Source organism: Oncorhynchus masou, chromosome 28, assembly GCF_036934945.1.
Source record: "Oncorhynchus masou masou isolate Uvic2021 chromosome 28, UVic_Omas_1.1, whole genome shotgun sequence".
Taxonomy (NCBI): Eukaryota; Metazoa; Chordata; class Actinopteri; order Salmoniformes; family Salmonidae; genus Oncorhynchus; species Oncorhynchus masou.
The window spans coordinates 65,929,198-65,945,968 of NC_088239.1; positions in this window are offsets into that span (position 1 = coordinate 65,929,198).

Here is a 16,771-nt window from a genome sequence, read left to right on the forward strand (position 1 = left end):
CCATCCATCCACAGTTTCTGGTTACTGTAGGTTTTAATTGTCACAGTGGGTACAACATCTCCAATGCACTTCTTTATAAACGCACTCACCAAGTCAGCATATAGGTCGATGTTGTTCTCTGAGGTTGACCGGAAACATATTCTAGTCCACGTGATAAAAACAATCTTGAAGCATGGCTTCTGATTGGTCGGACCAGCGTTGAATGGTTCTCATCACAGGTACATCCTGTTTGAGTTTCTGCCTATAAGACGGATGTAGCAAGATGGCGTCAAGGTCAGATTTGCCGAAGGGATGGCGGGAGAGGGCTTTGTATGTATCACAGAAGTTAGAGTAGCAGTGGTCGAGGGTATTGCTCATGCACGTAGAGCAATCAATATGTTGGTAGAATTTAGGTAGACTTAGTTTGCTTTGTTAAAATCCCCAGCTAAAATAAATGCAGCCTCAGGATTTATCGTTTCCAGTTTGCATATAGTCCAGTGAAGTTCCTTGATGGCCGTCTTGGTGTCTGCTTGAGGGGGAATGTACACAGCTGTGACTATAACTGATGAGAATTCTGTTGGTAGGTAAAATGGCCGGCACTTGATTGTAAGGATTTCTAGATTGGGTGAGCAGAAGGACTTGAGTTCCTGTATGTTGTTATGACTACACCATGAGTCGTTAATCATAAAGCATATACCCCACCCTTTCTTTTCCCAGAGGGGTGTTTATCTCTGTTGGGGCGATGCATGGAGAAGCCCAGTGGCTGAACCGATTCCGACAACATATCTCGAGAGAGCCAACCCTTGCTCAAATCTACCTTGTTGTCAAGAGACTGGACATTGGCTAGTAGTATACTCTGGAGCAGTGTGCGATGTGCATGTCTATGGAGCCTGATGCATGATGACAATTGTGCAGCACAAATAGCCTACTGACCAACACTTTTTCAATACCCAAACTTTTTCAATACCTGGTTTGCATACCCATTGTTTGCCTTAGTTAGCTGGTAAATATCATACGTTTAAATGTCTTTCCTACCCTACCCGCTACAGATGTCATTATTTTGTGAGCTGCTCCATGTCAAAACCAGTCAAGAGCTGCACACTCTAGCTGCTTGCAGATGAAATTCCGCTGAAACTATGCTGTGTGCAGCGCGCATGTGAATATATTTCACGTGCTTTGCGATTGCTTAGGCTACTTTGTGTCTGATTTCTCTATTGTGCTACATAATTGACAAGTCGTATACCTCCAATACCCTATTTTGAAACGCATCAGTAGGGATTAAGAAGTGAGTATGCGCAATGCCCACTGAAAAATAAGTGGGTATATGGCTACACCACTGGCACTTTGTGTTTTACAAAAAGTGCACTCTCCTACCTGACTGCACTGGTATTAAGATTGCTGTCCTTTCAGAATCACGAACCTGTCACACACTGAAGGCCTATAGGTTCGGCACTGTGCAGACATGTCTATAATAGATATAAAGGCTGTTAAAACTTCTTATGGCTGCAGGGGCAGTATTGAGTAGTTTGGATGAAAGGTGCCCAGAGGTGCCCAGAGTAAACGGCCTGCTCCTCAGTCCCATTTCCTAATGTATGCATATTATTATTAGTATTGGATAGAAAACACTCTGAAGTTTCTAAAACTGTTTGAATGATGTCTGTGAGTATAACAGAACTCATATGGCAGGCAAAAACCTGAGAAGAAATCCAAACAAGAAGTGGGAAATCTGAGGTTGGTCAATTTTCAATCCAGCCCCTATTGAATACACAGTGGGATATTGGTTATGCACTTCCTAAGGCTTCCACTAGATGTCAACCGTCTTTAGAAACTGGTTTGAGGATTCTACTGTGAAGTGGGGGCTCATAAGGGCTGTTTGAGCCAGGTGTCTGGCAGATTGCCACAGGCTCTGAGGTGCAGTCAAGAGAGAGTTAGCACTCATTCCATTGCTTTTCTACAGAGATAGGAATTCTCCAGTTGGAACATTATGGGACGTTTTATGTTAAAACCTGTTAAGGCTTGGGACAATACTGCCCCCTTTGGATGAATTGCGTGCCCATAGTAAACTGGAAACAAATCTGTCCAAATTGCTAATATAATCATATAATAATAATTATTGAATAGAAAACACTCTAAAGCTTCTAAAACCAGTTGAATTATGTCTGTATGTATAGCAGAACTCACAGGGCAGCCAATCTCCCAAACTATTTTTCTCATCAGGAAAGTTGGTCCAACTTTGACGTCATCGCCCCCACCCTTCCCAACCAGCTATGGATCTGGGATCAGTTTCTATGTCTTCCGCGAGATGTCTTCTATCAATAGAGCATTTCATTGTGCAAATCCCGCGAGCTTTGATGCTTTGGCAGGCTAAATACTGAGTGTCGCGAGAAAATACATGCACTTTCAGGCGCGCGTTGCGCCCAGAGCGCCCTTTGTTCCATGTGGCACGAGAAGAAGTCAGTTTGTCTGGTCGATTTGAGAATTGTTTTGTACGTTAATAACATCCTAAAGCTTGATTCTGCACTTAGTTTGACCAGTTTAGTCGACATATAATATGTAATTTTGAAGTTTTGATGCGCAACCCCTCGAGACCAGAGGTAATTTTGGATGCATTTCAGCTGGAATTTGTCGCATTTGCTAACACAAAGACACACGACTTGAAACCAAACGCTGTTTTGGGTAAGTATGACTCCTTCCACTACATTCTGATCGAAGACCATCAAAGGTAAAGGAATATTTATGTTGCAATTTTGTGTTTCTGTTGACTCCAACATAGCGGAGAAATATTGCTTACGTTTGAGCGCCGTCTCAGATTATTGAATAGCTAACGATTTCTGTAACATTAAAAAGAAATGTGACAAAGCGATTGCATTAAGAAGCAGTGTATCTTACTAAATATACATGTAGAACATGTATATTTAGTCAAAGTTTATGATGTGTATTGCTGTTATCTGGCGTTATCTGGCGGAGTTTTCTATAATTTCTCCGGACATTTTGTAGCATTTTTTGAACATGGCGTCAATGTAAACAGAGATTTATGGATATAAATTGCATATTATTGAAAAAAACATAAATGTACTGTGTAACATGTCCTATTACTGTCATCTGATGAAGATTTTCAAAAGGTTAGTGAATTATTTTTCTTTTAATCCTGCGTTTGTGATTGCATCTTTTGTTCGACAAAATGGTTACATATCGTCTGTGTCTTTGTGGTGGTTTGATATACATATGTGCTATGTTTTCGCCGTAAAACATTTGAGAAATCTGACTCGCTGGGTAGATGAACAAGGTGTTTATCTTTCATTTGAGCTATTGGACTTGTTAATGTGTGGAGGTTAAATATTTCTAAGAATATTTTTGCATTCTGTACGCCACGGTTTCAGTTGAGCGGGGGGGGTGGTTCCCCTTGGGGAACCTGTAGCGTGAACACGTAAAAACATCCTAAAGATTGACTCCATACATCGTTTGACATGTTTCTACGGACAGTAATGGAACCTTTTGACATTTCGTCTGCAACTAGGGAACGCGCTTCATGACTTTGGATTTGTTAACCAAACGTGCTAACAAAAGTAGCTCTTTGGACATAAATGATGGACATTATCGAACTAAATCAAACATTTAATGTGGAACTGGGATTCCTGGGAGTGCATTCTGATGAAGATGATCAAAGGTAAGTGAATATTTATAATGCTATTTCTGACTTCTGTTGGCTACCCAATATGGCGGATATCTTTATGGCTGCTTTGTTGTCTGAAAGCTCTACTCAGATTGCATGGTTGGCTTTTTCCGTAAAGTTTTTTTTTAAATCTGACACAGCGGTTGCATTAAGGAGAAGTGTATCTATATTTCCATGTCTAACAATTGTATTTTCATCGACATTTATAATGAGTATTTCTGTAAAATGATGTGGCTCTCTGCAATATCACCAGATGTTTTTGGAACTAGTGAACATAACGCACCAATGTATACTGAGATTTTTTCATATAAATATGCACTTTATCAAACATAACATATATGTATTGAGTAACATTAAGTCATATGAGTGTCATCTGATGAAGATCATCATAGGTTAGTGATTCATTTTTATCTCTATTTGTGCTTTTTGTGACTCCTCTCTTTGGATGGAAAAATGGCTGAATTTTTCTGTGACTTGGCGGTGACCTAACATAATCGTTTGTGGTGCTTTCGCTGTAAAGCCTATTTGAAATCGGACACTTTGGTGGGATTAACAACAAGGATAAAATGGTATAAGATACATGTATGTTTGAGGAATTTTAAATATGAGATTTATGTTGTTTGAATTTGGCGCTTTGCACTTTCACTGGCTGTTGTCATATCAATCCCGTTAACGGGATTGCAGTCCTATGAAGTTTTTTAAGATACTGTATTAATGTTTCAAGAATATTTGGCCTGGCGAAGCGGCTTTATGCACTGACTGAATGGGAAGCTCATAAATATGAGTTTTTACTCCGCTGGTCTTGGGAAGAAATTATGACAAGACAGAGTCGAAACCGAGTCCAAATGTATCCAACACAGAGACAAGACCGAGATGCTCAATATGTGGTCTCGGGTACCACCACACTGCTGGCTAGCAAATGTAGCTACACATAATAATGCCAACCACAAAATCACCTAAACAAACTGCACTATCAATTTTGGAGTCTACAATCTCACCATGTTCAACCTGCATATAGATGTGCCTCACAGAGTGGAATCCAACATTTGCAACAGCAGATATACTTTAGAGAAGATGGGAAACACTGCCCATGCTATGTCAATCGGCCGCGCGGTGCATTCTTGGTGATACTTGGACAAGGACCGCTCTCCTTCAAGGAGTGTGGGCGTATGGGAGTCTATTGGAGCTAGCTCAAAAACCCAACATTAGCACAAATTACATCAAGAAGAAGTGCAAAACTACAAATATTTTCCAAGATAATTAACTTGTTGTCTGTAGTATCGTATAGTTTTGGAATCGTGACATTACTTACTTTAGAGGAAAATAGATACGTTTCTCGACATGTACACTGACTTTGAGAAGGGATTGCTTGACGATCAGCTTAGCAACAGCGTAATGCAGCATGACTACGTGAACGCGATTGGTCGACAGTCTGCTGGGTGGGGCGTTACACGTTCCTTATTTCATTGGATTCCAATCTCCTTTCTATAATATCTCTGGCAACTGCACCATGCAATGCACCCTGGACTAAAGTGGCAGACAAATACGAAGCATGTGATGAGTACAATTTGATTTAATTAGATTATTATGTTAAAGGAGACCTCCACACTGGTAAATTAGAACAATTTTGAATTTATAATGATCTGCCTTTGAAAGTAGGCCTACACATGTCACATCTTACAGAATTTTTCTTTAAATACATGTTCAGGAACTTTGGCGGCTACGAATTTGCCTCGCTTTGGGCTGGATGTGTCCATGTGTAGTTCATACATGCCAGATCTATGTGCAGAATTACTATTTTACCTCAATTAGCCACGATATCCCTAGTTTGAAAGCGACTGTTTACTGGAAACTGTGCAGCACCATTTTCCCTATATTTTCCCCCAAGTGGTCCAGTCCCTTAGCAATTTGAGTACTAGCCAATGAGCTTCAGCCCCTTGCCATTTGAGTGACACCTAGCAAGATGCACACACAGCGGAGCGAGAGAGAGCAATGAGGTGGTGCACATACAGTATGTGACATAGTATGTCATGTTCGGGGACCACTTTTGGCTTGTGAGCGCTACATTCAGAACTACTGGCTTAAAGTATAGTCTTACGGACTATTCCTTTTATCGGTAAGCCTACTAGAGCACATCTTACAGAATGTTCCTTTAACGGTAAGCCTACCACAGCACATCTTACAGACCGTTCCTTTAACAGTAAGCGTACACAACTACAGTCAGCCTCCACAGCACGTCTTGACTTCCCATGCTCACAATTGTCTGTGGCTGCTGAGAACCTTTCAACTCAGGGCTTTTTCCGTTTCCTAATAGCTCCCATCTGTGTGATAATGATCTCTATACCACAGGTGTCAAACTCATTCCACAGAGGGCCAAGTGTTTGCAGGTTTTGGCTCCTCCATTGTCCTTGATTGATGAATTAAGGTTACTAACTAGTAAGAGAAACAAGATTCTCTGGTCTGATGAAACCAAGATTGAATTATTTGGCCTGAATGCCAAGTGTCACGTCCGGAGAAAACCAGACACCGCTCATCACCTGGCAAATACCATCCCTAATGTGAAGCATGGTAGTGGCAGTAAAATGCTGTGGGGATGTTTTTCAGTTGCAGATTTTGGGAGACTAGTCAGTATCGAGGGAGAGATGATCGGGGCAAAGTATAGAGAGATCCTTGATGAAAACCTTCTCCAGAGAACTCAGATCCTCATACTGGTGTGAAGTGTGGGAGAACATGTAGGTATTTACCTGATTTGTTTGATATTAATAAACTCAGCAAAAAAAAAAGAAACGTCTTCTCATTGTCAACTGCATTTATTTTCAGCAAACTTAACGTGTAAATATTTGTATGAACATAACACGACTTAACTGAGACATAACCTGAACAAGTTCCACAGACATGTGACTAACAGAAATGGAATAATATGTCCCTGAACAAAGGGGGGGGTCAAAATCAAAAGTAACAGTCAGTATCTGGTGTGGCCACCAGCTGCATTAAGTACTGCAGTGCATCTCCTCCTCATGGACTGCACCAGATTTGCCAGTTCTTGCTATGAGATGTTTCCCCACTCTTCCACCAAGGCAACTGCAAGTTCCCAGACATTTCTGGGGGGAATGGCCCTAGCCCTCACCCTCCGATCCAACAGGTCCCAGATGTGCTCAATGGGATTGAGATCCGTGCTCTTAGCTGGCCATGGCAGAACACTGAAATTCTTGTCTTGCAGGAAGTCACAGACAGAACGAGCAGTATGGCTGGTGGCATTGTCATGCTGGAGAGTCATGTCAGGTTGAGCCTGCAGGAAGGGTACCACATGAGGGAGGAGGATGTCTTCCCTGTAAAGCACAGCATTGAGATTGCCTACAATGACAACAAGCTCAGTCCGATGATGCTGTGACACATGGCGCCAGACCATGATGGACCCTCCACCTCCAAATCGATCCCGCTCCAGAGTACAGACCTCGGTGTAACGCACATTCCTTCAACTGAAAACGCGCATTCAACCATCATCACCTGGTGAGACAAAACCGCGAATCGTCAGGGAAGAGCACTTTTTGCCAGTCCTGTCTGGTCCAGCAATGGTGGGTTTGTGCCCATAGGTGACATTGTTGCCAGTGATGTCTGGTGATGACCTGCCTTACAACAGGCCTACAAGCCCTCAGTCCAGCTGCTCTCAGCCTATTGTGGACAGTCTGAGCACTGATGGAGGGATTGTGCGTTCCTGGTGTAACTCAGGCAATTATTGTTGCCACCCTGTACCTGCCCCGCAAGTGTGATGTTCGGATGTATCGATCCTGTGCACGCACGTGGTCTGCCACTGTGAGGACGATCAGCTGTCCGTCCTGTCTCCCTGTAGCGCTGTCTTAGGCGCATCTGTCACCCTCGAAGAGTGATGGGTGTGGAGTCAGGCACAGAGAGCATAGGATTTGGGAAAAAAACGCTTTAATGTCCAACAGAAATAGCTTACAAATGGGTGACGCCGAACACAGGCGTAAAACACTCTACCCAAGTACAAACTGGTACATACAGTGCCTTGCGAAAGTATTCGGCCCCCTTGAACTTTGCGACCTTTTGCCACATTTCAGGCTTCAACATAAAGATATAAACTGTATTTTTTGTGAAGAATCAACAACAAGTGGGACACAATCATGAAGTGGAACGAATAATTTTGCACGCCCAATTTTTCAGTTTTTGATTTGTTAAAAAAGTTGAAATATCCAATAAATGTCGTTCCACTTCATGATTGTGTCCCACTTGTTGTTGATTCTTCACAAAAAAATACAGTTTTAAATCTTTATGTTTGAAGCCTGAAATATGGCAAAAGGTCGCAAAGTTCAAGGGGGCCGAATTCTTTCGCAAGGCACTGTATGTCTCAGCAATTGTAGCCAATATAAATGCTTCACAGATTTCAAGTAACAGACACATCTCAACATCAACTGTTCAGAGGAGACTACGTGAATCAGGCATTCATGGTCGAATTGCTGCAAAGAAACTACTACTATAGGACACCAATAAGAAGAAGAGACTTGCTTGGGCCAAGAAACACGAGCAATGAACATGAGAAGTGTGGAAATTTGTCCTTTGGTCTGATGAGTCCAAATTTGAGATTTTTGGTTCCAACCTCCGTGTCTTTGTGAGACACAGAGTAGGTGAACAGATGATCTCCGCGTGTGTGGTTTCCATCATGAAGCATGGAGGAGGTGTGATGGTGCTTTGCTGGTGACACTGTCAGTGATTCATTTAGAATTCAAGGCACACTTAACCAGCATGGCTACCACAGCATTCTACAGCGATACGCCATCCCATCTGTTTTGCGCTTAGTGGGACTATCATTTGTTTTACAACATGACAATGACCCAACACACCTCCAGGCTGTGTAAGGGCTATTTGACCAAGAAGGAGAGTGATGGAGTGCTGCATCAGATGACCTGGCATCCACAATCACCTGACCTAAACCAAATGGTGATGGATTGGGATGAGTTGGACCGCAGAGTGAAGGAAAAGCATCCAACAAGGGCTCAGCGTATGTGGGAACTCCTTCAAGACTGTTGGAAAAGCATTCCAGGTGAAGCAGGTTGAGAGAATGCCAAGCGTGTGCAAAGCTGTCATCAAGGCAAAGGGTGGCTACTTTGAAGAATATAAAAGGCTTTTATTTGTTTAACACATTTTCTGTAACTACATGATTCCATATGTGTTATTTCATAATTTGTATGTCTTTATTATTCTACAATGTAGAAAATAGTGAAAATAAAGAAAAACCGATGAAGGTGTGTCCAAACTTTTGACTGGTACTGTATATGTACATACCTTGTATCCCTACACATCGACTTGGTACTAGTACCCTGTGCATATAGCTAAGTTATTGTTATTTTTCTATTATTTCTCTTTTTTCTCTCTGCTTTATTGGGAAGGGCCTGTAAGTAAGCGGTTACAGTTAGTCTACACCTGTTGTTTGCAAAACGTGACAAATAAAATTGTATTTGAAATGGTTTGTCTGGTTTTTATCTTTCCCCTTTAATCAGGGACTGATTCAGACCCTGTCAGTGGATTCTCTGGCCAATCAATAACATGCTTGTTCTTTCATGGTCTAGACCTGGTTACTGTTAAGCACTTTGTGACAATGTTTTTGTAAAAATTCATGAGAAGGGAGTGACACCCATAGAAATAAAGCTATATTTCTATGCGGACACCTGCCCACATAACAACCGGACAACAACAAGCTCACCAGAATGATACATTCACCTTTGATCCAGATTAAAATGGCTGCAGCAGGGATGTAGTGGATCGGAAGCGCACCTAAACAAGGACAACACCACTGGTTTATTAAATGAAAAGTGTTAACACACCTGGCTGTTACACCAACTTAGCATTGTTACCTGTAGTGTTTATGTTACTCTCTGTTATCTCAACCAGCTACAGTGTTTAGCCACCGTTATGTTTTTAGCTTGTAACCCTAACATGGAGTTTGTTCAAATCAGTTCAAATGTATAAACACTGCCATCTTCTGGCCATCTTGATAAATATCCCCAAGGTAAATCTTTGATATCCAGGAAGTAGCCTTGTCATTTTTGAAAATGTGTAGGGTTTTTGAATGGTATTCAATGGGCAAAAACATAGTGCAAGTCTTCAGCAAAAACACTTTATAAAAGGTATCTGGCAGAAGTAAATGAATCCACAAACACAAACATAATTTGACATATATTTTAAATGTCAGCATTTTCACAAATGTTGTTATATAATATAATATATATAACAACAACCTCAGCATGGCCCTCTTCCTCATCACTGGATTGTAACAACAACCTCAGCATGGCCCTCTTCCTCATCACTGGATTGTAACAACAACCTCAGCATGGCCCTCTTCCTCATCACTGGATTGTAACAACAACCTCAGCATGGCCCTCTTCCTCATCTGGAATCAGCAGGGTAACTGGAATAACAACAACCTCAGCAGGGCCCTCTTCCTCATCACTGGAATGTAACAACAACCATCACAGCATGGCCCTCTTCCTCATCACTGGATTGTAACAACAACCTCAGCATGGCCCTCTTCCTCATCACTGGATTGTAACAACAACCTCAGCATGGCCCTCTTCCTCATCACTGGATTGTAACAACAACCTCAGCATGGCCCTCTTCCTCATCACTGGATTGTAACAACAACCTCAGCATGGCCCTCTTCCTCATCACTGGATTGTAACAACAACCTCAGCATGGACCTCTTCCTCATCACTGGATTGTAACAACAACCTCAGCATGGCCATCTTCCTCATCACTGGATTGTAACAACAACCTTAGCATGGCCCTCTTCCTCATCACTGGATTGTAACAACAACCTCAGCATGGCCCTCTTCCTCATCACTGGATTGTTCCACATCGGTTGTCTCTTGGTCTGGATCATATTCTGTGCTGTCTTCAACTTCTGACACTTCCTCCGCTAATGCATATTCCCTGTCAGTTTCCTGGCCTCTTTCCTCCTCACCAGTGTCGTGATCAAAGATATGATCAAGAGCCTCACATACAGTATTTCATTTGGTCATTGTGCTGCCACAGAATGAATTGTGAGCAAGGCCTCAAAAAAGCTTTATATACCATAGCTGCGAGAAAAGTTCTACGCATTATTGAAACAATGGTGCGTATGTTTGTGAGAAAGCCAACAGGTGTGATTCCCGTGGGGGAAAGATTCTATTGGGGAAAGGTTCCCTTGGGAGGTGCCATGGAAGCCAAGAAAGGGATTGAGGTGTATGTAACAGTTTAACTTTCGTCCGTCCCCTCAACCCGACCCGGGCTCGAACCAGGGACTCTCTGCACACACCGAAAACAGTCACCCACGAAGCATCGTTACCCATCGTGCCACAAAAACCACAGCTCTTGCAGAGCAAGGGGAACAACTACTTCAGGTCTCAGAGCGAGTGACGTCACCAGGTATGGTGTTCTTTGGATGCAACTCAGCATTCTTTGTCCTCCAAACACGACGAGTTAAGTTTTTACCAAAACGTTATATTTTGGTTTCATCTGACCATATGACATTCTCCCAATCTTCTTCTAGATGCTCTCTAGCAAACTTCAGACGGGCCTGGACATGTACTGGCTTAAGCAGGGGGACACGTCTGGCACTGCAGGATTTGAGTCCCTGGCGGCGTAGTGTGTTACTGATGGTAGGCTTTGTTACTTTGGTCCCAGCTCTCTGCAGGTCATTCACTAGGTCCCCCCGTGTGGTTCTGGGAATTTTGTTCACCGTTCTTGTGATCATTTTGACCCCACGGGGTGAGATCTTGCATGGAGCCCCAGATCGAGGGAGATTATCAGTGGTCTTGTATGTCTTCCATTTCCTAATAATTGCTCCCACAGTTGATTTCTTCAAACCAAGCTGCTTACTTATTGCAGATTCAGTCTTCCCAGCCTGGTGCAGGTCTACAATTTTGTTTCTGGTGTCCTTTGACAGCTCTTTGGTCTTGGCCATAGTGGAGTTTGGAGTGTGACTGTTTGAGGTTGTGGACAGGTGTCTTTTATACTGATAACAAGTTCAAACAGGTGCCATTAATACAGGTAACGAGTGGAGGACATAGGAGCCTCTTAAAGAAGAAGTTACAGGTCTGTGAGAGCCAGAAATCTTGCTTGTTTGTAGGTGACCAAATACTTATTTTCCACCATAATTTGCAAATAAATTCATTAAAAATCCTACAATGTGATTTTCTGGATTTTTTTTCTCATTTTGTCTGTCATAGTTGAAGTGTACCTATCATGAAAATTACAGGCCTCTCTCATCTTTTTAAGTGGGAGAACTTGCACAATTGGTGGCTGACTAAATACTTTTTTGCCCCACTGTATGTATGTATGTGTGTGTATGTGTATGTGTGTGTGTGTGTGTGTGTGTGTGTGTGTGTGTGTGTGTGTGTGTGTGTGTGTGTGTGTGTGTGTGTGTGTGTGTGTGTGTGTGTGTGTGTGTGTGTGTATGTATGTATGTATGTATGTATGTATGTATGTATGTATGTATGTATGTATGTACGTGTATATATACAGTGTGTGTGTATGTATGTACAGTTGAAGTCGGAAGTTTACATACATCTTAGCCAAATACATTTAAACTCAATTTTTCACTATTCCTGACATTTAATCCTAGTAAAAATTCTCTGTCTTAGGTCAGTTAGGATCACCTCTTTATTTTAATAACGTGAAATATCAGAATAATAGTAGAGAGAATGATTTATTTCAGATTTTATTTATTTCATCACATTCCCAGTGGGTCAGAAGTTTACATACACTCAATTAGTATTTGGTAGCATTGCCTTTAACTTGTTTAACTTGGGTCAAACGTTTTGGGTAGCCTTCCACAAGCTTCCCACAATAAGTTGGGTGAATTTTGGCCCATTCCTCCTGACAGAGCTGGTGTAACTGAGTCAGGTTTGTAGGCCTTCTTGCTCGCACAAGCTTTTTCAGTTCTGACCACAGATTTTATATGGGATTGAAGTCACGGCTTTGTGATGGCCACTCCAAAACCTTGACTTTGTTGTCCTTAAGTCATCTTACCTCAACTTTGGAAGTATGCTTGGGGTCAATGTCCATTTGGAAGACCAATTTGCGACCAAGCTTTAACTTCCTGACTAATGTCTTGTGATCAATATATCCACATAATTTTCCTTCTCATGATGCCATCTATTTTGTGAAGTGCACCAATCCCTCCTGCAGCAAAGCACCCCAACAACATGAGGCTGCCACCCCCCGGCTTCACGGTTGGGATGGGTGTTCTTTGACTTGCAAGCCTCCCCCTTTTTCCTCCAAACATAACAATGGTCATTTATGGCCAAACAGTTCAATTTTTGTTTCATCAGAACAGAGGATTTCTCCAAAAAGTACCATCTTTGTCCCCTTGTGCAGTTGCAAACCGTAGTCAAGCTTCTTTATGGCGGTTTTGGAGCAGTGGCTTCTTAATTCCCAGCAGCCTTTCGGGTTATGTCAATATAGGACTCATTTTACAGTGGATATAGATACTTTTGTACCTGTTTCATCCAGCATCTTCACAAGGTCCTTTGCTGTTGTTCTGGGATTGATTTGCACTTTTCGCACCAAAGTACGTTCATCTCTAGGAGATAGAATGAGTCTCATTCCTGAGCGGTATGACGGCTGCGTGGTCCCAAGGTGTTGATACTTGCGTACTGTTGTTTGTACAGATGAACGTGGTACCTTCAGGCATTTGGAAATTGCTCCAAAGGATGAACCAGACTTGTGGAGGTCTACAATTTTTTTCTGAGGTCTTGGCTGACTTCTTTATATTTTCCCATGATGTTAAGCAAAGAGGCATTGAGTTTGAAGGTAGGCCTTGAAATACATCCACAGGTACACCTCCAATTGACTCAAATTATGTCATTTAGCCTATCAGAAGCTTCGAAAACCATGAAATCATTTTCTGAAATTTTCCAAGCTGTTTAAAGACACAGTCAACTTAGTGTATGCAAACTTCTGACCCACTGGAATTGTGATACAGTGAATTGTAAGTGAAATAATATGTCTGTAAACAATTGTTGGAAAAATTACTTGTGTCATGCACAAAGTAGTTGTCCTAACCGACTTGCCAAAACTATAGTTTGTTAACAAGAAATTTGTGGAGTGGTTGAAAAACGAGTTTTAATGACTCCAACCTATGTATATGTAAACTTCAGACTTCAACTGTATATTATTTTACTGCTCTAGGGATGTAATTATTGTTTGGATAACCTTATTTTCCACGATGTATTGATTTTGACCTTACTTTTTTTCACTCTTTATGCGATGCTCAGTGCAGAGAACACCGGAAGAAGAAGAAGAATTTAATTACCATAGTGAATTATTGTAATGTTTGTTTATGTGTCAATTAATCCCATAAGGGATGGTTTGCCAATTGGCTATTTAACACGAAATTAAAATTCAGACCGCTGCTCCTGAAGGGCGCAGCAGTCTAAGGCACTGCGTCTCAGTGCTAGAGGCGTTGGTACAGACCCTGGTTTGATTCCAGGCTGTATCACAACCGGCCGTGATTGGGAGTCCCATAGGGCAGCGCACAATTGGCCCGGATTAGGCCGTCATTGTAAATAAGAATTTATTCTTAACTGACTTGCCTAGTTAGATAACGGTTAAATCCATTCATCGCCTGAATATTAGGTTTATATTAGGTTTAAAGGTCTGTGGAACGGTGTGTACAATGTACTACTCAACCTCATCATATATAGGCATTCAGAAGCTTCGAAAACCATTAAATCATTTTCTGAAATTTACCCTACTTGTGGAACAGTGCAAGGCCGACTTCAAATATGGACATCAATGTGAAAGTAAATCCTACACATGCGTTGAACTTAAAGGCATACGTCAAATAAACGATTTAGGCCTACAATCGACAGAACGCAGTACACTGTATGCGCCGTTCTACAAGGGTTGCTTCATATAGCCTATAGCAGGGGGTGGCCAACCTTTTTCATATGAGTGACAATTACAATTGATCCTACAGTTTCTAAAGATCCGCGTGCCAGTTATGATTTTCATATAAGCATTGTAGGCTACTCAATTGTGCCCAGAAAATGTTTTAAACTGGCCACAAACTGAGTAGCCTAATTCTATCTGGCTACGAGACAGAGACGCTGTCCATTCAGCAACACCCCACGGAGCACCACTATGCCTACCTTCTTCATTCCTCGGTCGAGAATGTTTGCCTTTATGTGTACTCAACGCGGATGCGGCCCGCGAACATTTTTCCCCGAGCCAGCTTGTCTGAAACCATTGTGTTGCCTACGCAGCATCTGGGTGGTCATTATATACTAAAAACAACCCTACATCCACACTATAGCTAAATAAATTAAACATATTTAATGGCTTTTTGCCAGCAAGCTTGATCTGTTAAAATATCTAATTTTAATTCAAGAAGATGGACAATCAAGACTAATAGAGTGAGAGGTGGAAATGCATTATACCAGAGGCAGGTAGGCTACAGGTAGGAATGCAGGCAGAGGATGATGATGTAGGCCTACAGCAAGAAGTAGAAAAAAGACTTCATACCAATAGGCATACATGCAACCAAAATTGCACTAGCCTACTGGGCGAATTTATTGAAATGTAAATTAGGTTTACAGCTATCACCCAGCACAGTCACATTAGCCAATCAAATGCCATAGTGATTTGATATGCATCAGAGGGGTATTAGTGTTCATCACATTCATTACTAATGAGAATCAATCCACTGGGCACACACTGGTTGAATCAACATTGGTTCCACGCCATTTCAATGAAATTACGTTGAACTAATGTGAAATAGACGTTTAATCGACATCTGTGCACTGTGGAAAGGGATGTGAAAGTAATGATGGAATGGTTCAAATGCTTTAGGACATCAAGCTCAAAGCTCAGAGTGATTGTAATATGCATTCTAACTAGTTGATATTCGGAATGAATCTAGTCTACTCATCTGTAACTCCTACTATGAACTCCTACCTACATGAGAAAGTAGGAGTGTTCTGTACAGGGAAACAGACTGGCTGTTATTGTTGTTGTTTAGGTGTTTATAAACATTACTGGAGTTATAGAACACTTACCTCCTCTGACCCTTAAACCTATTGCAGCCTCCTCCTTCTGTTCCCCATGGATGACCTGACATATGTAGACTCCTATATCTGACTCCCTGTAGTCTCTCAGCCTCAGAGACACATTGCCTCTCTCCAGCTCCTGGGTGATCAGACTCACTCTGCCCTCATAGCCACTCCTCTCTGTCACCTGGCCATTCTTAAACAGGTAAATACACTCTGTCCCTTTAAACCACCTGATTGCCATGTCAACAGCACTGGTCTCAAGGGAGAGGTGACAGGGGAGGGTGACATCATCACCATCCCGAGCCTCCACACTGTCTTCAGGGGTGGTGAGTTTAAACTCATCTGTTCAGAAAGAGAGAACACATATCTAGTTTAATGACATTTTCTGTGTTAACAAATACTCTCATCATAAACACAGCTCAATTAAAAGCTACAATAGAAATACAATGACAGGGACAATACCCATTCTAAAGTACAACACAATCTCAAGAAGACATACTGAAAGAAAAGAAAATATATAGGAAAGCAGAAGATGAATACTACTATCTAGATTGGAAATCAAATGCAGGAGAGAGGTCACTGTGGAGCATAAGAGCTGTTTCTCACAGACACAAACTACAACTCCTCATCTTCCAAACACATTTAATCCATGCAAATACAGATGTACAGAGAAAAACAACAAACGTATTTCACTCTCAATACTTTGTTTAGTATTGCTTTCCAATATGAATGCAAGAAAATAGAATAATGAATTCCAACATGGTGACTTACTATGAGCTCTGGCCATTTTCCCTGCACCAAAAAGAGACAACATTTATATTTACATAATTCCACCATCCATTCATCAGATGATGTCTTTTTGTCTAGCACACATACTCTTTCTCCAGTCCTCGCTGTTGTGGCTAATTTGGAAAGAGAAATGTACTGAGATCTCCTCTTACCTTTACTGGTCTTCATGTCTGCCACAGACTAAAAATACTTGATTTAAAACATACTCTACATAAGTACATACAGACATATCTTCACAACGTTTTTACCGATCACTGTTGCTCAGGCCTGTACAATAAATCTA